This window comes from Erpetoichthys calabaricus, chromosome 2 (assembly GCF_900747795.2).
Source record: "Erpetoichthys calabaricus chromosome 2, fErpCal1.3, whole genome shotgun sequence".
Lineage (NCBI taxonomy): Eukaryota > Metazoa > Chordata > Cladistia > Polypteriformes > Polypteridae > Erpetoichthys > Erpetoichthys calabaricus.
In genome coordinates, this window is record NC_041395.2 from 271,112,881 (window position 1) to 271,140,203 (window position 27,323).

A 27,323-nucleotide genomic window follows, 5' to 3' on the forward strand; every position below is an offset into this window, starting at 1 on the left:
TCTGGCACAGGGGGGGTCACCTTTTGTAATATTGTCTGAAATATTGTCTGAATAAAGAGTAGTAGCACATCTTCTGCCTGTTTGTTTGTCTAATTAAACATGCAAATTATTTACACTTGATTTACACTTCTGTTTTATTTCAGGCACTGTGCAACTTTCTGAACTTGAACTTTTGAATGTCCCCACCAGGCTGCACCACTCCATCAGTTTCTTTTTGTTGCTTACACCACAACTTAAGCCACCAAATAGTATGTTCTTCCTTGCCTCCTACCTCAATGAGCAGGACCTCCATTTCGCATTTGCTGAAATTCTACTTTTTCATATGTGCTTTTGCCGTTGTCTTTTAACAAAACGCTAAATGGAAGGGGGTATTTATACTAATTTGCATATTCAAATAGGTGAAATTCTGGAAGGAGTCGGCATGGGGCTGTAGGTGCGTGCATGTGCATTAAAATTCACGTTGATTGGGATTTATAAAGGGAAAGTACGTAGAACTTTGCTTATGCACAGTTTTATGCATCTGAATATTTATGTGTGTGCGCACATTTCTAGTTTTGCCCATACACCATGTGTAGCTCATGCACAATTTAATGTGATTGTTTTTGGGTTTATGGAGAGAACATGCAAACTCCAAATAGGATTTAATTGCCATTACTTTGACGGTATTAGGTCTAACTACTACACAAGTAGTAACTTTTGGATGGATTCTAAATAAATTGGGTGTTCATCTAAATTCTTGGGGCCTACATCAGTTTATAAAAATAAAAATCTGCCTTAATGATGTTCCAGTGTTACCGTCAATGTGTGAAATTAGGCATTGTGTAGAATGCCTAGGAAATCTGTAGAATGGGACGTCAAAGTATGAAACAATTAAAAAATTTCAGACACTTCCAAGGCATTCTATGCAATGCCAAAAGACAAACTGGCAAGTCATTCTGCATAATGCCTAGGTATTATATACAATGTCTAGGGAAAGTATATAGCATATTAAAGTAACACAGACATTTCATGCTTTGCCTAAAAACGTCATGCATTCTATAGATTTCCTAGGCATTCTGTACTATACCTGCTTTTCACACCAGAAAACCATAACAATAAATTATATTATTATTGTGAAGGAAATTTTAATAAGTTAATACTATCTTAACCTGATACAAGCATTTGTTTAGATATGTTAAAATATTTGCCTTTATAGTACTATACAGAATGCATACTTAGATAGATAATGGAAGGCTCTACCTAAACCCCTGCGATCTAACATGAAAATGGAGTATTCTCAATTATTTTCTGGTTCTGAGTGGAGACATTTTTTCTGCCTTGACTTGCATGGAGGGATAACAGTTTCATACTGTAATCCAATGTAACTTGTAACCCATAATCTGAAACTATAAGTGTATTAGAATATGCTATAGACAGCAGTAGGTTTTGAAATATAGAATGTAACCAGAAATTATCATGAGAAAGCTAAGACTGCACACTCAAAATGTTTTCCATTTTTATTTGGTGTATATTATAACTTTTTAACTGTTGTGATTTGTTCATCTTTGGAGTTTTTTAAAACAAACTGTGAATTATCTTTAGCTGTGTTGGTGGATTATGCTGGATCGTACCTTGCCAACTAAGTTGTTTCCCAACTTTGGCCAACTAAAAGGGACACAGCTACAATTATGAAATAACAGTCTTTCAAACATTGTTGGAAAAAGTGAAATCCATAGTCTCAGTGTCTGTCATGATAGTGCTATCAAAAGAAAAAAGCAGCGAATTAGTTAAAATGCTGATTTTATGAAACATTTTCACTTAACTGGTGAAAAAAAACTATAGCTCAGATAATTCTGCTCATTATTTGTTAATTAAACAAATTCTGGTAATAGCAGCTAATATGAGCACAGATATTTAGTATAAAAGTAAAAGTATACCTACTAAGTGAAATTTAAAATGTGTTTTATCACTAAGCTATAAAATGGTATGTTGTGTTAGCTAAGTTATGAAAATTTCATATAGTAATGGAATGTTTATGTAGATAGGTACTAATAGTGTATATCTGACCTTTATTTTTCTGATTATCTAACCTTATATTAATTTTGTTTTGGGGAAATGAAGAAGAAACAAGCTTGCTGAAGCTGTGATAAAAAAAGAAAGACTCCAGAACATTTGCACACATTTTATATTTGTTTTAAAATCTATTATATGAAAAATCACTCAAAAGCCCAACCCCTAGTTACAATAACATTTACAGTGTCCTAATTTTGCAATCATAAAACTTCCATTGCTACCTGATGTGGTTGTCCGAGGTAATGACGGATTGAAAGCCAAAATAAATATTGGGACACCAAACCCCATTTTCTTGCAAATAAAACAGTGTTTGATGGAGCAAATACACACAAAAATGTTGCCCTCTGGCATTATAACAAACAAATTGCTACAAATGAAGTCTTCTTTAAAGGCTCTGGTCTCTTCTGCTCTCTAGTCAAGAAGTGATGCTTCCTTCCAAATGGCTGGGCTTTTAATACCCTGGGACCAGAAGAGGCGGAGTCAATTGCCCTCACTGGGCGGTTTCTCAGTATTGTGGAAGCAAAGTAAGTCGGCACAGTTAGCAGCAGTGCTCTCTCTTGGGCTGCGGTGGTATTACATGCCTGGAAGGAACCAGATGGTGACCTACTGACATGCACGCATGACACTGGATATCCAAGGTTCTCTGTGATTTATGCTTATATTGAATTGTCTTGTAATTGGACATGTAATTTTGTATAGCTTTGTTATATTGATTGCTTTGTGATGGTGCTTGTTTTGAAGGATGATTTGATATGATATGATGCACATATGCATGCAAGCTTCAAAATGAATTGGTAATGTATATTTATAGATAGTGTATTTTTCACATTTACAGTAGAAGCAGATATGTGTATGATATGTAATAAATACATAGATTCCAAAAATATGTAATGGTCGGTACTGAGAAGTTTGAGTTCCTGGCTCATTGTCTCCTGAATATTCCTATAAATATTCAATTCAAAAGAAATGCTCAATATTTATGTTGGAGAAAAAAACATATGACAAATGAATATTTTGGGTTGCAAGCAGTGTAGCCATAAATACCACAGCTGTGTGAAATACACCAAATATATGACTGCACCTGCAGTCTGCTCACTCTGCAGAAAGCAAACAGAATGTCTCTCAATTTCAATTTTGTTGATAGGTTTCCCTTGCCGTGCTTTCAGTCAGCAGCTATTGACAAAACAGAATTTACATAAGCATTTTGCACTTTGTAGCGAAAGAAATGGATGCAAAACTGCTGTGAAAATGTGGTGAATCACTCTCAGATGCTTCTAACTGACATTTTGATTCATGGCATCCATGCTTGCTAATGTGCTTTCACAAGCTATACTGAAATTTGTATTTTTACACTTTTAAGAGAATGAAAAGAAGAAATGTTCTTAAATATGAAACAGAAAAACTACATTCACTTACTTACTTACAGTGATGACAGAGTAGAAAGGATTGATGATATCCGATGCACCATCGCAACCTTTCTTTCACCTTCCAGTTTCTGTATTTTGTCTGGATGTTACTTGGTGCCAGATCTCTGTTGAGTTGTCATCTGGGAACACTCTGAAGCTTATAAACAGAATGCCAATTAAATTATTCAGGTAACTTTTTCTGCCAGTTTTTTGGTGGTAGTCTGTTTTGCATTAGTCTGTGTGCTTGCAGTGCTTTGGCACTACACAGAGTGAAAGAAAAAAAAAGCTTCCTCTCTTTGGAGTATAATAGGAGGGGTTCACCATTTAAAAACGGAATGTTCTCCCTGAACAATCTGTTATCTGACTCTGCTTATCCCTATGCTCCATTCCCCTCTTGACCCTTTGGCACTTTACTTCACTTGAAAGGATCTCTGGGAAATGGCCAGGGCCACCTCCATTACAGCTATTCCCTTAGATGATTCTGCCAATGCAGCACTCCGTTTAACAGTTCTGACAAAACCGAGGAAAGTGGAAAAGGGAGACTGGTCCCGTCTCAACACTTCAACTTCAAAACGAGTGTTGTTTTCTAAATTGCCTATGCCACATTGAAGTATTCTGTTTGTGTACTGCTGCCAAAGTGAAACTGTCTAGGCAGCTGCACAAAACCCTTATGTCACAGGCCTGCTTTGCAAATGGTCTTTTTTATTCATTTTTGTCTTTTTCAAATAGCAAAGCTCTTTTTTTCCTTGTTTCTAATGTTTTCTTACCCAATTTTTAGTAGGCCATACGTGTTGTGAGTGGGACCCCTTAGTTATTATTTTGTGTTTCATTTACATTTCAGTATTTTCTCAGTGCTTAGACTTTGGTTAACAATTAGATTTGTTTCCAAACAATAAATGTGAAAATAATTTAAAAAGATGGCAAAATATTTTTAAAAGGTAAAAGACAGAAGAACCACCTCATCATCATCATCATCATTGGTTTAATGGTAATTTTCCAGGTTTACCCAGGCTAAATGGTTGTCCCCCTAAATCAGATTCCTCAGTTCTCCACTGTCCTGTGCATCCTTCGGAATGAGACCCATTCTTTTCATATTATCTGACGTCATCTCCAACTATATTCTTGTTTGCTGACCTCTTAGGCTTCATCTATGTCTCAATTCACTACTTCTGCCTTTCACTCCACATGCCCAAAACATTGTAGTCTGTTTCTCTTCACCATAACACCTATTTTTTCTCTTAACCTAGCATTCATCTTCCTGTTATTTTGTTACATTCTACAGTCTCCGTGATCATTTACATCACTATTCTTTCCAGCTTTGCTTCATATGTCATTTCATCATCCCTGTCTCACTCCTCCACACTCAGCGTACATAATTTGTATCCTTCAATACCAGAGAGACACTTTTTGAAGGCAGAATGGAGACAGTTGACAGATATTCTTAAATACTCCTCTCACCCTGGTTAACACTGCTTTGCCCCTCCAGCTGTATTCTAAATGTCATCCAAAAAGCAAAACTTCCCTACTTTCTAGCAAAACTCCATTGCTGATATCTAAAAACTACATCAGCTGTCATAGCTCCTTTCAAGATGTTATAATCCCTTAGGATTCACTGTAAAGAGCAGAGTGTATCCCGATATCCTGCCTAAATTGCCCACCATGACCTAATCATTCTGGTCCCCTAATCCTCCCCTGTCTCTAATTGGCTATCTCTCACTCCTTCAGAACCTAATGGCTAATGTTTGGTGAGTGTGCTAATAATAATAATACATTTTATTTATATGGCGCCTTTCCCATGCTCAAGGCACTTCACAAAGTTTAAGAAAGAACGGCAGGGTATACAGTATATAGTATTGTACTAAACCAAATAAATAAATAAAGAAGAGTAAGATAGTAATTCAGAGAAAAGCCTAACAGACAATATAATTGATGGTCTAGCACACACACACAGGTTACATGAGCATCTTGACATAAAGGTAAACTGAAAGAAGGGTGATAAAGTCAAGAAGAGCTAAAAGCCTTCCTGAACAGATGAGTTTTGAGTTGTTTTGTAAAAGAATTCATGAAGTCAGCTGATCTAATTAATTTTGGTAGGTCATTCCAGAGTCTGGGCGCTACACAGCTGAAGGCCCTGTCACCCATGGAGTGTAGATTAGTGTGGGACACAACAAGATTGCCAGAATCAGAGGATCTTAGTGGGCGGACAGGCACATAGTGATGGAGAAGGTCACTGATGTAGTTTGGCGCAAGGTCATTTTAGGCTTTGTAGGTTATTAGTAGGATTTTATATTCAATCCTGTAAGACAAAGGGAGCCAGTGAAGGCAAAGCAGGATGGGTGTGATGTGCTCGCTGCTGCTGGTTTGTGCAAGGACTCTTGCAGCCAAGTTTTGAATAAGCTGATGCTGTGATATAAGATTAGAAGGGGAACCTGCCAGTACAGAATTACAATAATCGATGTGGGATGTGATAAAAGCATGGACAAGTTTCTCAGCGTTAGAAAAGGAGAGGAATGAGCTAACACGTGATATGTTATGGAGGTGAAAGTAAGAAAGTTTCTTAATGTGATTTGTGTGGGCGGAATAAGAAAGGGAGGAATCAAAAATGACACCAAGATTCTTTGCAGTAGAGGAAGGTCTGATGAGATCACTGCCAAGATGGACTGGGAAGGAGCTCATTTTATTAAGTTGCACTTTAGTCCCAATTTGCAGGAGTTCAGTTTTGTTGCAATTTAATTTTAAAGTGTTCTGCTCCATCCAGGTTTTAATTTCACTGAGGCAGGTTATGAGCTGTGAAAGCTATGATGAAGTTCCACTTTTAACATTGAAATAGAGTTGAGTATCATCTGCATAAAAATGATAACCCAGTCCAAAGTTACGAATAATATGGCCAAGGGGAAGCATATAAATACATAAAAGCAGAGGATCGAGGACTGAGCCCTGTGGAACCCCTTGTATGACTGGCGCTGTGCTGGACCTGCTGTTGCCAAGACTAACAAACTCTTGCCTATCAGGATCAGTTGGGGGCCCTAGGCATGGAGCTGAGGATAAAACTAAATTGTTAAGTTGCAAAATGGACCTCAGACGAAAGATTTATGTCCCTGCCACTAGTGTTAAGGCTAGAACCTTCATCTTTGTGTGCGACAAAGTTCAACAGAGCTCCATTTTGCGAAGCAATAAAAGCCTGTTCAGCGGCTTTTTTCTTATGTTTAGCAGCACCAGACTGATGAACTTGCTTCATTTTCAAACAGGGAGGACAAAATCAAGTTGCGTTATTAGCTAATGATTACTCACTTGTACATACAAAAATACTGATGATATAGTAGACCATAGACCAGTGTTCCTGATTATATTAGTGCCAGATAGAACTCGTGAACATGTATACACAGACTAATGATAATGTGACTAGTCGACGGAAAAGATAGGGTACATGTATAATTATAGCAGAGCAGACATAGGGACGGAGCAAACCACCCACTGTCGAGTCGTTTTGTGGAATGGTTTTTATCTTCCCAGCTTCCGCTATTTACAGCGTGATCGATTTGTTGTGCAGATGCTTGCAGGCAGGCGAGGTGGATGATCAGTGCCTTCCCACTGGGGCCCCACCCACCACTCTGTCACCTCGATTCTGCCTGTCGTCATCACTGTTTCCTCTTTGCTCGCGTGTAACCATATTGATAATTCCGGCACCAGAGAAAATTTGTACTTCTGAAATATATGGACTTGTAAGTTGTAGGCTATTTGGTTAAAAAAAAGAGCCCGGCAGGGCCCCCTTGGTTCTTAGTTTGCCTATGCCTATGCCTAAGAATGGTCCTGCTTGAACCACTGGAGGACAGTGCCAGAGATACCCAGCATGTTCTCCATTCTTGACAGTATAATGTCATGTCTGACAGTGTCAAATGCTGCCCTGAGGTCTAACAGAATTAATATGCTGGTTTGTCCAGAGTCTGCTGCCATAAGCAAATTATTGGTTGCCCATAGCAGAGCAGTTTCACAGCTGTGCTGTGCTCTGAAACCAGACTGAAAGGGTTCCATCAAATTATTAGAAGTTAAGTAGTTGGTGAGTTGGGAAGCTACTGCCACTAAATGGCTGCAATCCCATCATCCATGAGGGTGCTAAACATTGGTGACGGTTGAAGTGGCTCCCCACTCACTATGTAAAGCACTTTGAGTAGTGAGAAAAGTGCTACATAAATGTAAAGAATTATTATTATTATTGGCGTTATTCCATATTATTTTTGTATTATGTATATAAAGTTATATTCATTTTGATTAATTAACATTATTTTCTCAGTATTATTTTAAAAAAATGTTAACCCTTTTGTGACTTGTCTGCAAGGATATTAATATCTTTTTTACAGCTGCTATGTCATTACCAAAAATTCAACATGGCAATGTGTCATGATGACATTATTTCCTTTTTTCTGTATAACATGGGAAGCACAGGCTTTAGTGTCCAGGTTTTTGTATTACTAAGCAAATTTATGTTTGATTATGCTTTTTATACCAATTTTACCTTTTGTGATTTTTTAACTGTCATGTTTAATACTGTATTTTTTAATCCTTTTAACTTTTTAAATATTATTATTGCATATGATGTTATTGATTATGTCTTTGGTCCTTTTGTACTTTATGTCTAAAAATGCTATTTTGTTTATTGCTTATTTGGTATGTAAATAGTATGTTTATTTTTGTTTAAGGGGGTGGGGCCACCATGACATTTCAGCTGGAGGCCCACCCCCTGCCTATATATTCCAGGTAGATACTTAGGCTTCCTCATATATTGAAGCACCACAGACAGCAATCACTCATCCATGACTAACTTTCTCTGTGCCCAACTTCATTGTCTCTACTGTCACTTCATCAAATGCCTCATCCATTGCCCTATATTTTATAAGCATTTCAGAGTAGGAAAATTGTCTTAACAGGCTCAAAATTCTCAGATTAATGCAAATTTGATCCTACACTTAGGAACAGGAGTAAAAGCAGTTTAGCAGTTTTCCTAATTTAGGAAAGTACTCCTAATATCACATGGATTTAGGAGAATTTGTAAGGTGTCCTAACTCGCTAGGAGTTCCCAGAACACGGCGTACAGGCAGAGATCAGCATGCTCATCCCAGGAAAGTTTGAATGTTTTGGAAACGCTGAACATGAACTCATAAAAAGATTTTGAGCTGACAGAGATGGATTAATATTCATAACAAATCTTGTACATTATGTGATCGTTCCATCTACATGGAGAAACTATCATTTACTGTCAACCAAAGTGAAAGTGTAATGTTACTTTTTTGGCCATGGGAACAATGCAGCTTGTGTATGTAGCAACCAATCATTTCTCAAATTTTGCATGAAACTTTGAATGTCTTTGCAACGTGTGAAGTAATATGCAGATTATACATTTCCTCATGACCCAGTTAATATTAAAGCAAGTTGCATTCATGAAAATCATCAAACGCATAAAGATCATTGCCCCGAGAGTGGATGAGTATGCATACTCAAATCTCAAGTGATATCAGAGCAGAGCCGGCCTTAGGGCGAAGCGAACGAAGGGACCGCTTTGGGCCCACAGCTGGAGGGGGCCCACTGCCCCCAAGGTTTTTTTTTTCCTGTGATGCGACGCTGCTGCGGAGGGCCCAATGGAGCAACAGACTCCTTCACTCCAACCTCTATTACTAATTTTTTTATATATATAATTCACGGCAACATATTCCATCACTTAATTACTCCACGTGGACATCTCCACTCGGCACTCCAATCTTCATTACGCTTCACTCAGGCCCGCGTGCCTGTTGCCGCCTCCATGGCACATCTGTGCCTCTGTCCTCAGTAGGCGGCCACTTACGCTTCAGTCAGGGCCGATCCGCCGCACAGCATTCTCGACAGAGCATAAAAGGGGCCCTTCTCTTCGTAAAGCCATCACTTTCCTTCATATCAATATATTTCCATTTTGTTAGAAAGAACGTCTTGTAGATAGTAGTTAGGCCTTGCCGAATTTCCACAGTTTGAAATTATTGTATTCCAAATGTCTTCAGTTCCATTGCCAAAGAAATATAAATCAGGTGCTCAAAAACGTAAAGAAAAAGCCAGTCAGTGTCAAACGGAAATCGTCAAAAAGTGATGGTTGTAGATGCCGGGAAAACGCATTTCTGCAGCTCAGAATGCAGGAAATCACTTGGCGGCCGGAGCTCTGCCCCGGACCCCCTCGGTATCAGTTTGCTTCGGGCCCGAAATTGTCTAGGGCCGGATCTGATCAGAGTATCTACACACTGGTGGTCATGGATGCAAACTCTACTGTAGTAGCCAACATATTACCCTGAAGATAAGCATGGCTGGATGGGTAATTGACATCAAAACGTCACACAGATACAATAAACTTTGCATTTCATGAACCCCTGGAACATTTGCATTACATTTTACATGCCGGGGAAGGTTCAAGAAAGCAGTCAGAGACTCCTGAGGCGTCAGATAAATAAAAAGGGGTAACACAAATAGGTACAGCAAGCAACTCTGGAAGATGAACGTAACACTGGAAGTGTGAATGCCACTTATAGCATTCATGTCCATTAATTCAACTTTAAAAATATGATTAATATTTAAAGCAAATACTGCTTAAATTTTCATCATTTAGATCAAAAGAGTTATATTACCAATGTGCACGGTTGTATCATGTGATGCATATAACATACACAAGAAAAGTAATTTTATTGTATTTCATTAGGAGGAAATATCTAAAATACAATTTAATTATTAGATTGATTCTTGATAAGAGTGACAGCTAAAAACAGCACATATGCATCTTAATTTTAAAACATGATTAAGAAAATGACAAAACCTTAAAGATTTATTGAAATCAAAAGCAAAGCAATTTCAGAGTAAAACAGCTTTTGTATATTATATGGAATAAAACTGCAGGATCATAACAACTAAAGAAAGCACAAGACTTGTGGTTCAGTGCCTAAAACATAACAGTAACGTATATAAAAGATGAAGGATGGCATTTGGGTTGTTTTGTTAGTTTAATTTTGGGTAGGAAAAAGGAACCTCTTGCAACATGGAATGTGGCTTAGTGGTTAAGAAACTAAATTAGAAAAAAAAAAAACTAAGCAATGTGTCAGGATCAGAAAGCACTTTTATCTCATTCTGTGACTATGCCTATTTGCTTAAGACATTTGTGTTCTCAGTAGGCAAATATTTACCTGTGCAAGTTCCTGAAGAAGCTATAGAATTATTTGTGTACTTTAGTGGAAGGAAAGTTCTGAGCAAAGAATTTAATCTAAAACAACAGCCTTTAAAAAATATTTTAATCACAATGTATAGAGTTGATGTTAACAATGAATACTATTGCAAGCCCAGTCATAAACTACTAATTCTGGCTTTGAAATTGTATTATATTTCTAATGTGCATCCCTTCAAAGAAATGATATATTTCACTGTATCTTACTGGCTGGTGCCCAGTCCATCCAGGGGACAGGATCAGACTACTTCCCAGCCACTGTCTGAGTAGAGTTTGCACATTTGTGTAACATCTCCAAAGTGCTTTGGTGTCCAACAAGCCATTAAGGGGTAGCAAAAACATCTATATCTGGCTTACAGGTCCCTTCTGTAATTTACAGGTGACTTGGGGTGGCTTGCCCCTCCAGAGTGGAGTGTAAATCTGAAGGGCACCAAGGGTTTTTTGGATGAGTTTCAGGAGATCCCTAGCCCATTAAATGATGAATAGACTTACACTGGAAATAATTCTTGGCCAGGGCTTAAAAGCCACTTATGGCCATAAAGGTATTGAGCATGGTGTTAGAGGAGTAGGGAGAGGCAAGAGCTCAACGTGCAGAAGGGAGAAAGGCCAGAGGAAGGTGAAAAGTTGGAAGAAGCAAGCACGAAGAGACTAAGATAAGTTACTTTTCAGGTGGACAAGTGGACCAGTCGCCCCACCCAATAGAAACAGCTTGCACCTTTGTTTAGACTGGATTTTAGGTTTGTTGTGGTCGCTGTTGTGTTCTATAACCTCCAACTACTCCATACTTTTCTGTACTATTATCTTGATTGGAATAAAATATACAGTATAGTCTGGGCTTTCTTGGCTTTATCCACGTTCAGCTAAAGAGTGGTCTATTCTGTTCACATTTTGTAGCAAAAAGTAAGAAATTAAATAATAACATTTGCAAGCAATACACTCACCCAACTGGCAGTCAAAGGCCATGAAGTATTTTTGTAATAAATCTTAAGTTCTAAGAGTGGAGTAGTGCTGTCCTGTATTGGTACACCAACATCCTACATCTCCCTTCCAGTGGCCTCATTGAAGAATTTGCAGGGTCACAAACAAGACAACCCATGCAGTATATGGACATCAAATTACTGGTAGCGGATATAGAGGTCTGCACAGGAAGAAAGTGGAGTACCACTAGGGATCTAGGGGGCGCAGAATCATGGTTAAGACAGAAGGCTCTGGCTGGGACCGTAGGCAAAGGGCAAGCAGGCCTGGGCTATTTTACATGCTTCCAGGTCGACAAAGCCAAACAAAAATGAGCCACAACATCTCCTCCAGGAAGAAGTATGTACAGAAGAGAAAGATAGTGGGGACCTGGTCAATATGGATCCTGGACAAGGAGGGAAAACATGCTCCAGTGAAAGGTCACTTGGTCAGATTTCTGGTGAGCTTTCTTCTTGTCAGTTTTCTGATACAAGTTGTGTATGATACCTTACAAAGCCCAACAAACTTACACATATTGGGCAAAATTGAAGCTCCCTCCTGTCCTCCTTATGATGGCAAAGGGTTCTTTTCAACATCTCCTTGACAGAAGGGCTTTACGACTGGTGCCATGACCAGGTGTTCAGGGCGGTTGTGGAACTTGTCACTCCATTGATTAAGTATAATAAACACCACCCATGAGCAGGGGAAAAGCCCCACTATCAACCACAAACAAATCTAAACCTACTTTCCACAATGCAAGATGAGAAGTTGAAAGTGGACTTTGTGAAACAACTCAAGTTCTCTGATCACATCACACACGCATCTCTTTAATTACCCAGACTTAATTATCTTGTAAGATTTCACCAAGCAGGTGACCATGTGGGAACTGACAGTGCCATGGAAAGAACACATGGAGAAGGTCCATGACAGGAAACTCGCTAAATATGAGGAGTCAGTGAAACAGTGTAGGAGCTGCGGTAGGCAGGCTCACTGTGTGCCAGTCAAGATGGGTTGGCAGGTGTTTGTAGGGTGCTCATTGTGTTGTGTTAATAGGCTTTGGAATCACCGGACCTGCAAAGAGGAAGGCCACACAATCCATCACTAAAGCCACAGAGAAAGCTTTGTGTAAAGAAGGCAGGCCAGTGGCTCTTTGTTACTGTGATGCAAAGGGGACTTAATCAACCCTGGCTGATCAATCGAATGAGGGGGTCTGATGGTGAAAAACCTGAAACCCTCAATGACCTTGGAAACATCACTGGTGATACATCCCAGCGCACACAAGTGGTGTATCTGGCAAACTGTAATAAATCTCATGTTCTAATAAAATAATTATAGTGGCAAACATGACTCAAGAATCAAATTTGGATGTAAGTAATAAATACATGCTGATACAATGGTAAAAACAAAAGAAAAAAACTAATATTTTTGATGGGATACATTAAACAAAAGAAAGAATAAGGAGTAAATGACCAAAATATTATATGAGAACTGGTGCTGCTGTTATTGACAATAGATGGTTTTATGGAAATATATATTCAAAGGTTCTTTGCTAGTTATGAACAGTAATGAAATATTGTAATACTTATTTACCCACCTACATAAGCAACTAGCACAAGGGAGAAATCAACCCTTTTCAAAAGTTTGTCTGACACACAGAAAAAAACATTTTTAGTATATGCTTGTGTATAAGATACCCTGGCAATGCCATCTTAAGCCCTTTCTGATTTGTTTGGGGAGGAGGAAAAGAGGTCAAACTGCAAAAAAAAAAAACCCAAACATCAGAAAAGAGCATCATAATATATTAGAAGACAAAAAAGTTGCAAACAGAAAAATGTACAGGATCAGTATTTATTGCACGCATGCATCAATTGACTCCAAGTGACAAAAAAACGAAATGTTAAAATGTACTGTACATTAGATATATACCGATTTAAGTCATTGGCATTCCCAAGACATTTAATTAAAAACGTCAAAGCAGACTAACTTTACTATTCTGGCTAAATACCTAGCTTCCAAAAAATAAATATTATCTTAATGTGCTGCTGCTGATCATATCCATTTTCTCTCCACAGTGTAGCAGCTTATTGTCCCCTTCAAATTGATCTTAGCTGTTATGCAAAAAGGATTGAATCAATCCTCTGATGAAGGCTTTAATTCTTTCCTATTGCAAGTCAATTGTTTTTCATACCGTGCTAAAATTATGCTATAGGCCGCTTATAGTTGAAATAAAAAAAGAATAGAGTGTAAAAGATTTTATTATTTGAGTGGGCAATGTGAAAATTGTAATACTGTCTTGGGCCCAGATATTATGTTTAAATGTGAGTCAATGCACTATAATATTATTAATAAATTGATCTTACATTCTTTGAAGAATGAGTCTCCCTAAAAAGCCCTGTGTTTGAGTGGTTTCTGAAACCTGCTAAATAAAGTAAAGAGTGATTGATTAAAATCTAAAAAGATGGAGTCTCAAAATAAATGGAAAAAGAATGAATTTTCGATACTTCAAAACTGCATATATTTTTGCCTGCAAATTACAAAAAGGATTTCCATTAGATAAAGACACGTGAGTCTGTTATGTCTTGGAGAATAAGAGATCATGCGCTGGAAAAAGCGGATTCAAAATGTACAATACATAGGTGAAGGAAAGGCTTCCTTCTCTAATACTCAGAGTTGTTCACAAAATATTTGCTCTTTTCCCATCTGGCAAAGATACAATCCAAATCAGAACATATTACCCAATAAAATACTCTCTGAAAACAGTTCTCTCATTGTTTTTTATCAAAAAGATGTTTTGGATCCCTCATCACTTTACTTGGTCTTTCTACCTCCAGGTTTTACTGTAGTTTTTTTTTTTAAATTAAACTAGAGGGCTTCACCCCCTGCTCGCTTCATTCGCCAACCAATCAACCCCCCCCCCAGCCCCATGGCTTGCGCTACATGCCAGCAACATCGTGTTTCTGCTGCTAGCGGGTGTGGATTTCACCAAACAACAAATCTTTTAATTCTCGCGGATACGCCTCTTCATTGGGAAGAAACACTACTTTTCCCTGATGGCAACACGAATTAGACAATCTATAAATCTCCCACTTAAAGTTTAAATCTGAACAATATATTCGATCTGTTTTCACTGTTCCATTATTTAATCGAGTAATAATTTCTGTTTGTTTGCACTAATGTGATCTTTACTATCTTTTTTTAGAAACTTTCAAATTTTCATACTTTCATTTTCTCTAACCTGCTCTGCCTGTGTATCACACCAACGTTTCTGAATTCTTTACGATGTTCTACTTTGTCATCTACTCTTTGTCTTTTATTTCCGGCCCTGGCTGTGGTTAAATCTCTTGGCACAAAGTCTTGTCTCGCGGGACATGAAAGTATCTCTCTGAAAAAATCACGTCTCGTCCCAGGCTACAAAGTTTTATATTGTCCCAGGATTTTTTTTATTATAATAGAGAGACAGAAACATGGATTCATGACAAAAATTTAAATTGAAAATTGAGAAGTGAGAACAAAGGAAATTAAATATGCTCAGAATATTAAAGGTATATGAAACATGATGGGCAGCACAGTGGCACAGTGGTAGTACGGAGACCTGGGTTCACTTCCCAGGTCCTCCCTGCGTGGAGTTTGCATGTTCTCCCTGTGTCTGTGTGGGTTTCCTCCAAGGACATGTAGGTTAGGTGCATTGGTGATCCTAAATTGTCCCTAGTGTGTGGTGGGTGTGTGTGTGTGTGTGTGCCCTGCGGTGGGCTTGCGCCCTGCCTGGGGTTTGTTCCTGCCTTGCGCCCTGTGTTCGCTGGGATTGGCTCCAGCAGACCCCCGTGACCCTGTGTTAGGATATAGCGGATTGGACAATGACTGACTAAATGACTGACTGAAACATGATCCATGATAAACAAATAAGCCAGTAAGTTGTTGTTGTGAGTCTTGACAACATAAATGGATAATATGTGATTCTAAAATAAATCTTAGAGTGTAAAATCAATTGAAAATGCCAAAATTTTACACTGACACATACTGAGGAAATGATGCTCTGTATTTGGCTGGAGAAGAGAGAAATGAGAAAGCAACATCATATTTTCTTGTTGATATCAATTATGAAATTTTACAGACTTCTTACACTGTTCCATTCCATTTGAACTAGTGTGGTGCTGAGGTGTCACCCATTGCATGGTTGCACATGGGCCCTAATTTGGGATCTTGAGGTGGTTCACTGTGTGGTGGGTGCAGTAACACTGTATCAGTACATGCACCAAACCTTCTCCTCCTCCTCTCTAACCTAAGAACATCTATTGTGTAAAAGAAGAAGACATAGTTAGTTAAAGTTAAACAAAGAACACAAACATTCCTCAGTTACCTAATAACTGACTTTCTGAACTATCACAACTTCCCTCTCTTTCTAGTGAGCATTAAGGTAGATTTCTGTGGCCCACCTCAATCCTGCCTACTACTCCAAATGGTATCACAGTCATTGTCAAGTTATTCAAATTGTTCTGTACGCTTGGACCCCTGGTTTCTGGGCAGTGCATGTGTTACTTTTGAACTTATGTCAGACAATGACCAACTGTCTTTGCCTCTCTGCACTAGAATTTTGATTTATTTTTTTATATGTTTTCAGTTTTTTGTAAGTTTTGTAATTTTCCCTCATTCCCTTGTTTGTCTTCTGTTTAGGTTTATCATAATATTTGCATTTCTACCTCCTTTCCTTTTCCCACTATTAATGTAACCGGGCCCTCAGATTTGACTAAAGAAGTTTTATATAAATCTCGTGTTAGCCTTTGCCTGGCTGCTGAGGCATTAGCTTATCAACTGATGTAGTTTGGCTCCCATTCTTGGATTACCTGGTGCTTTTACAGTCTTTACAAGTTCTTGTTTTGATACTCCTTATTGATTTTGATTTTTTGGATTCTGATTTGTACTTTATTGGCCTTGGACTGCTTCTTAAAATCTATGTTTTCACCCATCCATTATCCAACCCGCTACATCCTAACTACAGGATCACGGGGGTCTGCTGGAGCCAATCCCAGCCAACACAGGGTGCAAGGCAGGAAACAAACCCCAGACAGGGCGCTAGCCCACCGCAGAAAATCTATGTTTTGCCTATTTTTAAAAGCAAATTTTGATAGTTTGTTTTGAATTCTTTCTTTTTTAGTATATATGTCATTATTATTACTTTTATAAGGCATGTTTTTTTCATTTAGTCCAGGAGTGCTTAAAGTTACCCTGCCTCATTTAGGCTTTATAAGCTTAAGTTGTTTAAGTGCAAGCAGCAAGACAGGCCTGCTCTTTAATTCAAAGCTTACTTTGTGGTTTGAAGCCTTTTCTGAGCTACTTGAGCCTTTAATTATAACACTTTCATGTAGAGTGTGCTGCCATTCTATTCTAGGATTGTAACAGTGGCATTTTTGGGGGAAAGAGCAGCTTCTAGGGCTTTAGCCTATAATGTAAAGTGTTTAGCACCTGATCAATCAGAATGTTTCCCCCTACCCATCTAATGAACATATGCTTCAGTTTACAGTTCTGATCGAAGTTGTCCATAGTGTGAAAACATCACAGGGACTCCCCCTACTCGCCAATGGCATGAAAACTCTATGGGTATCTTATTTGTATTATAAATTTATTTGATCCTAATTAAAAATTATCCAAGAATTATTACAGCGTTATTATTTTGTTTTCAATTTTACATTTTTTGTGTTATTTTAAGGTTTTGGTACTTGCAGAATTCTTTTGTTTGGTTTTGTCATATTATTGTTATTAGCTATAATTTTGTTCTAATGTAATGCCTTTTTGTTTCTTGTGGGTGCTGCCATTTTGAAACTCAGTGAAGTCTATTATTATTTTTTAGTTTTGACACTCCTATTTGCTACCTTGTACAAACTGGAAGTTGCAGGGCATGACATCATTACCATAATACATGTGAATTTCCCTTTGGGATTAATAAAGTATCTATCTGTCTATCTATCTATCTATCTATGTAATGTTCAGTGTCAAAGAACTTGTGGATACTAAAACAAATCCCTGCACGTCAGTTTGCTGTTCTGATTTAGGGTCAAAAGAAAAACTGTAATATAACATGTTACCATGGCTGCTTCAGACTTGGCACTATTTACTTTTCTTTATATAATGCTTGTTATTTTTATTGCACACTTTCCTAGAGAAGGTAAAATCTTTAATATGTTGCTCATGGTGATCTTAATATTTCTCTGACTTGCACATGAATATTCAGATACTTTTATATTTTGTGTTTTCATTGTTATTATGCTTCTACATCTTTTGATAGTTTTATGTTAGTGTTTATTTGTATGTTTCTTTTATTAGTTTATCAATTTTTTTCTATTGTTTTCTTCTTTACACTAATTAGTGAAGAGTGAAGTCTGCAGAGTTCATTTCGCCATTAGTTCGGTGAAATTGTGGAAATGTTTGGGAACTTCGCCGAACTCAGTAAAATGCAATGAAGTCAATGGGGAAGAAGGAACTGAGCGTGTTTCAAGAGGATTATAATGCTGCAGTGTCTTTTAAGTGTCCCTGAGGGCTACAGAAATGTCTGACAACAATGCTGGACTGATACATTTTTGCCAAAAATGTGACCTGAGCTGTGAGGCAGCAATGCTAACAGACAGCCGCAAACTAGAAATAAGTTTATATATTTATATATATATATATATATATATATATATATATATTGTTAAAAAGACACAAGAAATCAGAAAAAGGTTTGGGGTTTTCCGGCCCCATATACTGTGGGAAAAGTGCAATAAGTCAAATAAACAGTACAACTTTCATAACACCGTTCGCCATCATGGCGGACGGGGGGAACATTTATGAGGGAGGGACCGGAAATGGATGAAGCGCTGCTGGGAAGGAACCGAGATGGATGATGGGACTGCTGACGTCATTGGGGTGAGACAGAGGGAAGGCGGAAGTGGCGTGTTGAGAATCCATGTTCAGCAGGTTCATGGCGGTATTGTGTCTTTCTTTCTGTTGGAGATAAAGAGAGAAAGGTTAGTACTCCGCCATTCCTGTCTGGTATATGCTTTCGCGCAACAGTTTAGGTTGTTCCGCGGCTCCCTAATCGCGCGTGCGTGACATGACCCCCCCCTCAGCCCAGACCCATCGGGTTGGGAGGACCGAACCGAGAGGTCGTGAACCCGGGAGAGGGCATCCGCATTGGCCTGAAGGGGACCCCGGCGATAAGTAACGGTAAACTTGTAAGGCTGCAGGTCCAAAAACCACCTGGTGACACGAGGGTTCGATTCCTTGTGCAGGGCCATCCACTGTAGGGCGGCATGGTCCGTTACCAGGGTGAACTCACAACCCAGCAGGTAGTACCGCAGATGAGTCACCGCCCACTTAATAGCCAAGGCCTCCCTCTCCACCGCCGCGTACCTGGTCTCTCGGTCCAACAATTTCCGGCTCAGGTAAAACACGGGGTGTTCGGCACCGTCGACGCTTTGGCTCAACACTGCACCCAGGCCTGTGTCCGAAGCGTCGGTCTGGAGAAGAAAAGGTGAAGAGAAGTTAGGGGTGTGTAATATAGGTGCCGACGTCAGGGCCCTTTTTAAGTCACTGAATGCTTGTTCCGCTTTCTGGTTCCATACCACATAGACAGGAGACCCTTTCTTTGTGAGATCAGTCAAGGGTGCTGCTTTTTCCGAGAAACGGGGAACAAACCGGCGGTAATACCCCGCTAACCCCAAGAAAGCCTGCACCTGTTTCTTGGTTATCGGACGGGGCCATTCCAAGATGTCCTTTATTTGGGGGTTGGGGTTTCACCTGTCCCCGCCCCACTAGGTAGCCTAAATATTTGGCCTCCCTTAAGCCAAAGTAACACTTACGTGGATTAATGCGGAGGCTGGCCTTCGCTAGTGTGGCAAGAACAACATACATCTGCAGTATATGTTCCTCCCAGGTGCTGGAATAAATGACTACGTCATCCAAGTAGGCGGCACAATAGGATCGATGGGGCCATAGCACTCTGTCCACCAGATGCTGGAACGTTGCAGGTGCCCCGTGCCACCCGAATGAGAGGACCTTATACTGCCAATGTCCACTAGGGGTACTGAATGCTATTTTCTCGCTGGCGGATGCCGTTAAGGGAATTTGCCAGTACCCTTTTGTCATGTCCAAGGTAGTCAAGTATTGTGCCCTCCCCAGGCGCTCCAACAGATCGTCCACTCGGGGCATAGGGTAGGCATCAAACTTAGAGACTTGGTTCAGACGCCTGAAGTCATTGCAAAACCTCTAGGACCCGTCTGGCTTAGAGACGAGGACGATAGGACTGGACCAGGGACTATAGCTTTCCTCAATAATATTCATGTCCAACATCCTCTGGATCTCTAATTCCACTTCCGTCCTCTTTGCTTCCGGGAGGCGATAGGGTCTCTCCCTGACTACCACCCCCGGGTCAGTAACAATATCGTGCTCAATCAACGAAGTACGGCCAGGTAACTCGCTAACCACTTCGGGGACGGCATGGATAGCATGTTCCAGCTCCAGCCGTTGTGATGGGGTTACTGTAAGTCCGGTCCGAGGTTAAGTGTGAGTTTACTTGCGCAAAGGGAGAGGGCGGTACCGGAGGGTGGAGCCTCGTCCCTATCTCTCCACGGCTTTAACAAGTTCACGTGGTACACTCTCTCGGCAGGTCTACGATTTGGTTGTTTCACCAAATAATCTACCAGCCCCTTCCGCTCCTTAACCTCATAAGGACCCTGCCAATGGGCCAGTAATTTAGAGTGGGATGTGGGTACAAGTACCATCACGCGGTCTCCAGGATGAAATTCCCTGAGGACAGCATTTCTATTATAGCACCGGGCTTGCGTTGCTTGAGCACGGGTCATGTGATCTTTTAGGATGGGTCGAATTTTGTTCATTCTATCGCGCATTTGTGCGATGTACTCCAAAACATTACTGCCAGGTAGAGCCTCCTCTTCCCAGCCTTCTTTTAATATATCTAAAAGCCCCCGGGGCTGGCGTCCATATAAGAGTTCAAAGGGGGAAAAACCCGTGGCGGCCTGTGGGACTTCCCGGTAAGCAAAGAGCATGAAGGGCAAAAGCTCATCCCAGTTCCTACCGTCCGCGCTGACTACCTTACGTAACATCTGTTTAAGCGTCTGATTGAAGCGCTCCACTAAACCATCGGTTTGCGGGTGATAAACAGACGTCCTCAGATGTTTAATTTTAAGTAACTTAGCCACCTCCCTGAACGTATCCGAGTAAAGGGAGTACCTTGATCCGTGAGGACTTCTTTAGGTATTCCCACTCGGGCAAAGAGCCTGACTAATTTCCGTGCGATATTCTTAGAAGTAGCGGTACGTAATGGCACCGCCTCTGGGTATCGAGTTGCATAATCTACCATGACCAATATGTACTTTTGGCCACGGGTCGAAGGTTCTAGGGGACCTACAAGATCAATACCGATCCTCTCAAAGGGAACATCTATAAGGGGAATAGGAACTAGAGGAGCGCGGTCCCTCCTAGGAATCTGACGTATCTGACACTCCGGGCAGGACTGACAGAAACGTCGAACCTCCTCATTTATTCCTGGCCAACAAAACCGCTGTTTAATTCTCTCTAGCGTTTTTTCGGTTCCCAGATGGGCACCTAGGAGGTGGGAGTGTGCTAGTTCGCAAACCTCCCGCCGGAAGGTTCGCGGCACTAACAATAACTTCCGCGCTCCACCTTTGTGACTCGCGACTCTATACAACAGATCATGTTCTAATACAAAGTAGGGCTCCTGTGGCAAGGAACTTTCTGACAAATGGTCATTTACTGAAACAATTGCATTCCGGGCGTTTTTTAGGGAATCATCATTCCACTGTTCCCTTTTAAATGACGCGGGGGTAGACCGGAACTGATTAACCATAGAGTCTATCGGGTCCGCATGTACGGGAGCTCTGCAGACTTCTTGGCTCGTGCCCTCGCCCGGATCTTCTTCCGGGTCGGGGTCCGACGCCAGAGACTCTTCCCCCTGGTCACTGTTGTCTAAGGCATTCGCCCGTGTGCACGGCCTGGGAGCCGCAGGGGTGGTGCTTCGCGTACTCATAACAAGACCCAACTTAGCCCTAGGAGTGGTTATTTGTTTCCCGCTGTTGCTATCTGACCAGTCGTGTCCCAAAATGACAGGAAAAGGTGGCTCGGGTAAAACCGCAACCGTTAATTGAGACAAGCCACCATTCCATGATAAAAAACATTTCGCGGACTTATAAGACTTGGTCTCTCCATGTACACAAGTTACACTGACATACTGGTATCGCCATTGTCGCGGTAAAACATAACGGCGAGCAACAATGGTAATGTTGCTGCCGGAATCAAACAATGCAAGCACAGAATGACCATTAACTAAAACCACTCCCGTATTTGGAATAGCCAGAGGGTTTGACAGAGCACAGTACCTTTCTGTGGTGGCCCAAGTACAGTCCATTGGCTCCTGGAGTGGCTGATACAGAGGGCAGGCAGACAGCAGGTGACCGAGGTCCCCGCACTTGAAACAGCGCGGCGGGCTGGGTCTGTCCTTGGCCTTTGGCGGTGCTTCCGCCGCGTGACGTGTGGGCTCGGAGTGACTGGTCCGCCCCTGTCAAGCGCCACGAGCCGACTTTTCCGACCCCCCGGTTCGGTGTACCGCGAGTTGACGCTCCAGGACCTCCAAGAGTCCTTTCATGTCCTTGTAGGAGTGTCTACGGACCTGCTGGGCGAGATATCCCGGCATTGCATTCACTAAGCCCTCACACGCCACCTGCTCTACTACTTTACGTGCCTGAGGACCTTCTGGTCTTAACCAACGCCCCATCTTGCTCCAGAACTCGAAAGCCTGGGCTCGGGCAGGGTGGTCGGGGTTGAACTGCCAGGTTCGCCACTCACTCGCCTGCTGGTCCGTAGTGATGCCGTAGCGACTCAGGATCTCTGGTTTTAGGAGGTCGTAATCTGCGGCCTCCTCCTCGGGGAGATCGTAATAGGCCCGCTGCGCAGCACCCTTCAGGTACGGAGCCAAAATGGACGCCCACTCCGCCCGCGGCCACTTGTTGCGAGAGGCGGTCCTCTCAAATATGCCGAGGTATGATTCTATATCATCTGCTTCGGACAACGGTACCATCGGAGGAGGCGGAGGTCGGGAGGGCTCCGGTCTTACCGCTTCTGCCGTTGTCAGCCTTGCCTTGGTTGCTTCAAGCTCCCGCGTTGTTTCTGCATGTGCGATCTGGAGATTCTGGATTTGGGCAGCCATCCCGGACAGCACTTCATTTAGTTCTTGTCCTTCTGACATGTTCGGACAATCTTTCTCTCCTGCCGACTACGCCACTGTAAAAAAGACACAAGAAATCAGAAAAAGGTTTGGGGTTTTCCGGCCCCATATACTGTGGGAAAAGTGCAATAAGTCGAATAAACAGTACAACTTTCATAACACCGTTCGCCATCATGGCGGACGGGGGGAACATTTATGAGGGAGGGACCGGAAATGGATGAAGCGCTGCTGGGAAGGAACTGAGATGGATGATGGGACTGCTGACGTCATTGGGGTGAGACAGAGGGAAGGCGGAAGTGGCGTGTTGAGAATCCATGTTCAGCAGGTTCATGGCGGTATTGTGTCTTTCTTTCTGTTGGAGATAAAGAGAGAAAGGTTAGTACTCCGCCATTCCCGTCTGGTATATGCTTTCGCGCAACAGTTTAGGTCGTTCCGCGGCTCCCTAATCGCGCGTGCGTGAAAATATATATATATATATATATATATATATATATATATATATATATATATATATATACTGTATATATATATATATATATTGTCACACACGTGCGATTAGCAGGCAGTCAAAGAGCCTAAAGGTGAGTGAACTATCGCAAGATATGGGTGTCACGTGGTACTTACCTGGATCTCTTCTTTCCACAGAAAACAAGAAGAAAAATAAGTGCCTCCGCTTCCGGGCTTCAAAATGGCCACCACTACATCACTTCCAGTCATCCTCAATGACATCACTTCCGGCTCTTCAAGATCACATCACTTCCGACTCACTAAGATGACATTATTTCCGGTTCCTGTTTTTAACGTCCCTTCCTGCCAACAACTTCCTTTTCCCATAATGCTTCTTGTATAAAAACGATCCATTTCTCAAAGTAAACTGTCAATTGTGCTTTGCAAATTTAAAGTGTTTTGATCTGTTTTTTTCATATATATTGTTTTAGGGCAATATACGGGGACGGTTCCCAAACCTTTTTCATTGTTTTTGACTTGTTTTTTGGGATATTCCCACAATTGGCGTAGTCGACAAGGATTTGTTTTTTCAAAGATGACAGAAGAACAGGACCTAAACACCGTGCTAACTTCTATCATGGGCGAACTTCGCACTTTAAAAGTACAAATGGGTGAGACCAGGACTCAACTAGCAGAAGCTGAAGCCCGTGTAGCTGCCTCAGTTCGGACGGAGGCCGCTCGGTCATTACCGACACATTTAATGAATTTAACTGAAGACGCTGACATTGAAATTTACTTTTTGGTTTTTGAGCGTACTGCTAAGCTAAGATGTTAAAACAGATGCTACGCAAAGTAGTTAACGAGGATGGAAGAAACTGGGATCAGTTACTTCCTCTCGTTTTGTTTGCCTACAGGGAAGTCCTACAATCCTCTACGGGTTTCTCTCCTTTTGAGTTATTATATGGAAGACAACCCAGAAGTTTATTGGATATGTTAAAAGAAGGTTGGGAAGAGGAGGTCCTTCCTACTTCAAATATTCTCAATTATGCGATAGATTACAGAAAATTAGACCTATTCTAAAAGAGAATTTGGAAAGAGCCCAAGCAGCACAGTCGCTTTACTATAACCGTAACACCACCCTCCGGGAATTCGTCCCAGGTGATCGTGTAATGGTACTCGTTCCAACTTCGCATTCCAAATTGTTAGCCCATTGGCAGGGTCCCTATGAAATTAAGGAAAGAAAAGGTCTCGTTGATTATTTGGTTAAACAACTCAATCGTCGACCGACTGAACGAGTATATCATATTAATTTACTGAAACAGTGGAAGGATAGGGAACTTGATCCCTCCTCCGGCCAGCCTCATTCTCTGTTTATGTCTCAACCCCACCTTAATTTCGGTCCCGACTTAATGTCAGAACAACGACAAGATCTCAAACACGCTATCTTGTCTGTCCCTAAAGTTGTGGATGAGATTCCTGGACGTACTGCGCTGATTGTGCATGACATCATTACTGACCCTGGAGTAATTGTCAGGGAGAAACCCTATAGGCTCCCAGAGGCAAGGAAACGGAAGTAGAGCTGGAAATTAGGCGAATGCTAGAATTAGGGGTTATTGAAGAAAGCTATAGCCCTTGGTCTAGTCCAATTGTCCTAGTTCCTAAGCCTGATGGGTCGTGGAGGTTTTGCAACGATTTCCGTCGTCTTAATCAGGTCTCTAAGTTTGATGCGTATCCCATGCCGCGAGTGGATGATTTACTCGAACGACTGGGGAACGCTCAATTCCTAACTACTCTTGACATGACAAAAGGGTATTGGCAAATTCCCTTAATGGCCTCCGCTAAAGAAAAAACCTCATTTAGTACCCCGAGTGGACATTGGCAGTACAGGGTTCTTCCTTTTGGTTTGCACGGGGCACCAGCTACATTCCAACATCTGGTAGACACACTGCTACGGCCCCACAATTCATTTAGTGCCGCCTACCTAGAATATGTAATCATTTATTCCGACACATGGAAGGATCATGTAGTGCAGGGCTTCGTACTAATCTGAAGAAATGATTTTTTGGGTTATGTGAAGCCAAATATTTAGGCTACCTGGTGGGTGGAGGTATTGTTAAACCACAATGTAATAAAGTAGATGCCATCATTAATTGGCCCCGTCCGATAAATAAGAGGCAAGTACAAGCTTTTTTGGGGTTGGCAGGTTACTACCGCTGTTTTGTACCTCATTTTTCCAAAATTGCTGCACCCTTATCTAATCTCACAAGGAAATGAGCACCTTTAAAAGTGGTATGGGATGATGCGGCTGATAAAGCATTCGGTGACTTAAAGTTGGCCCTTACTTCGGCACCTGTTTTGAGATCTCCTAATTTTTATCTTCCATTCATCCTCCAGACCGACGCATTGGCTCAGCACGACACACAATCCTCGACGGTGCTGAACACCCCGTTATGTACCTCAGCCGGAAACTGCTGGATCGGGAGACCAAGTATGCCGCAGTGGAGAGGGAAGCCTTGGTGATTAAGTAGGCTATAACGTCCTTAAGATACTATCTATTGGGGTCTGAGTTTACTCTGGTGACGGATCATGCCGCTTTACAGTGGATGTCCCTTCATCGGGAGTCGAATCCACGTGTCACTAGGTGGTTTTTGGATCTGCAACCTTATCGTTTTAGTGTCAAATATCGTAGAGGTTCCTTACAGGCCAATGCGGATGCTCTCTCCCGTGTCCACGACCTCTTGGTGCAGGCCGCCTGTCCCGATGGGTCTGGGTCACACACGTGTGATTCGGAGGCAGTCAAAGAGCCTAAAGGTGAGTGAACTATTGTGAGATATGGATGTCACGTGGTACTTACCTGGATCTCTTCTTTCCACAGAAAACCAGAAGAAAAATAAGTGCCTCCGCTTCCGGGCATCAAAATGGCCGCCACTACACCACTTCCGGCCATCCTCAATGACATCACTTCTGGCTCTTCAAGATCACATCAATTCCGACTCTCTAAGATGACGTTATTTCCGGTTCCTGTTTCTAACGTCCCTTCCTGCCAACAACTTCCTTTTCCCATAATCCTTCTTGTATAAAAATGATCCATTTCTCAAAGTAAACAGTCAATTGTGCTTTGCAAATTTGAAGTCTTTTGATCTGTTTTTTTCATATATATTGTCTTAGGGCAATATACAGGGATGGTCCCCAAACCTTTTTCATTGTTTTTGACTTGTTTTTTCGGGATATTCCCACATATATATATGTATAGTGGAATAAACACAAAGAATAAGATAAAGATTTGGGGTAGCTACCCCATATACTTGAAATGAGCAATGAAATAGAGCAATAATAATGGTTTTCACAGACTGAGTTCACAACAGAACTGAATATAAAGAGTAAAAATGGTGTATAAATAGAGGGCTGACAGGAAAAGGTGTATGAAGGTGGATCGGAACTGGAAGTGAGATCTTCAGGTGAGATTACCTTCAGTAAGTCTGCAGTGGAAGAAAGAAAGAAGGTGTTAGTGGACAGTGCCACCCCCTGGTCCAGCGGACAATTGCAATTATTTAAGCCCACCAGCAGCCTCCCATTTGCATGTGTGTGACATATTGTCACACACGCATGTTTAGGAGACAACTAAAGGGCTTGAGTACATGTAATTCCACGCCAGTGTACTAATTCTCCCTCTCAATCTTTTACAAATCATTCTAGGGAAATCCTGCCCGGATCTGGGGCAGCCAATGACGTCACTTCCGGTAGTGGCCTTTAAAGCATGCCATCTTGTGGATAATAAGGCAGTTCTGTTTTGGACTCGATTGTGTGAGCATGTCAATGCTTTTGCAACAGTTTTGCAGTCGAGAAAAATTATATGGGTGGCTGCCCCAAGCCTTTGCAATGTCTGATGATTATTCTTCTTACAATAAATATATATATATATATATATATATATACACTAGCCCCCTGCTCACTTTGCTTGTCAACCCCCATGCCTGTGCTAAGCGCTAGCCTCTTT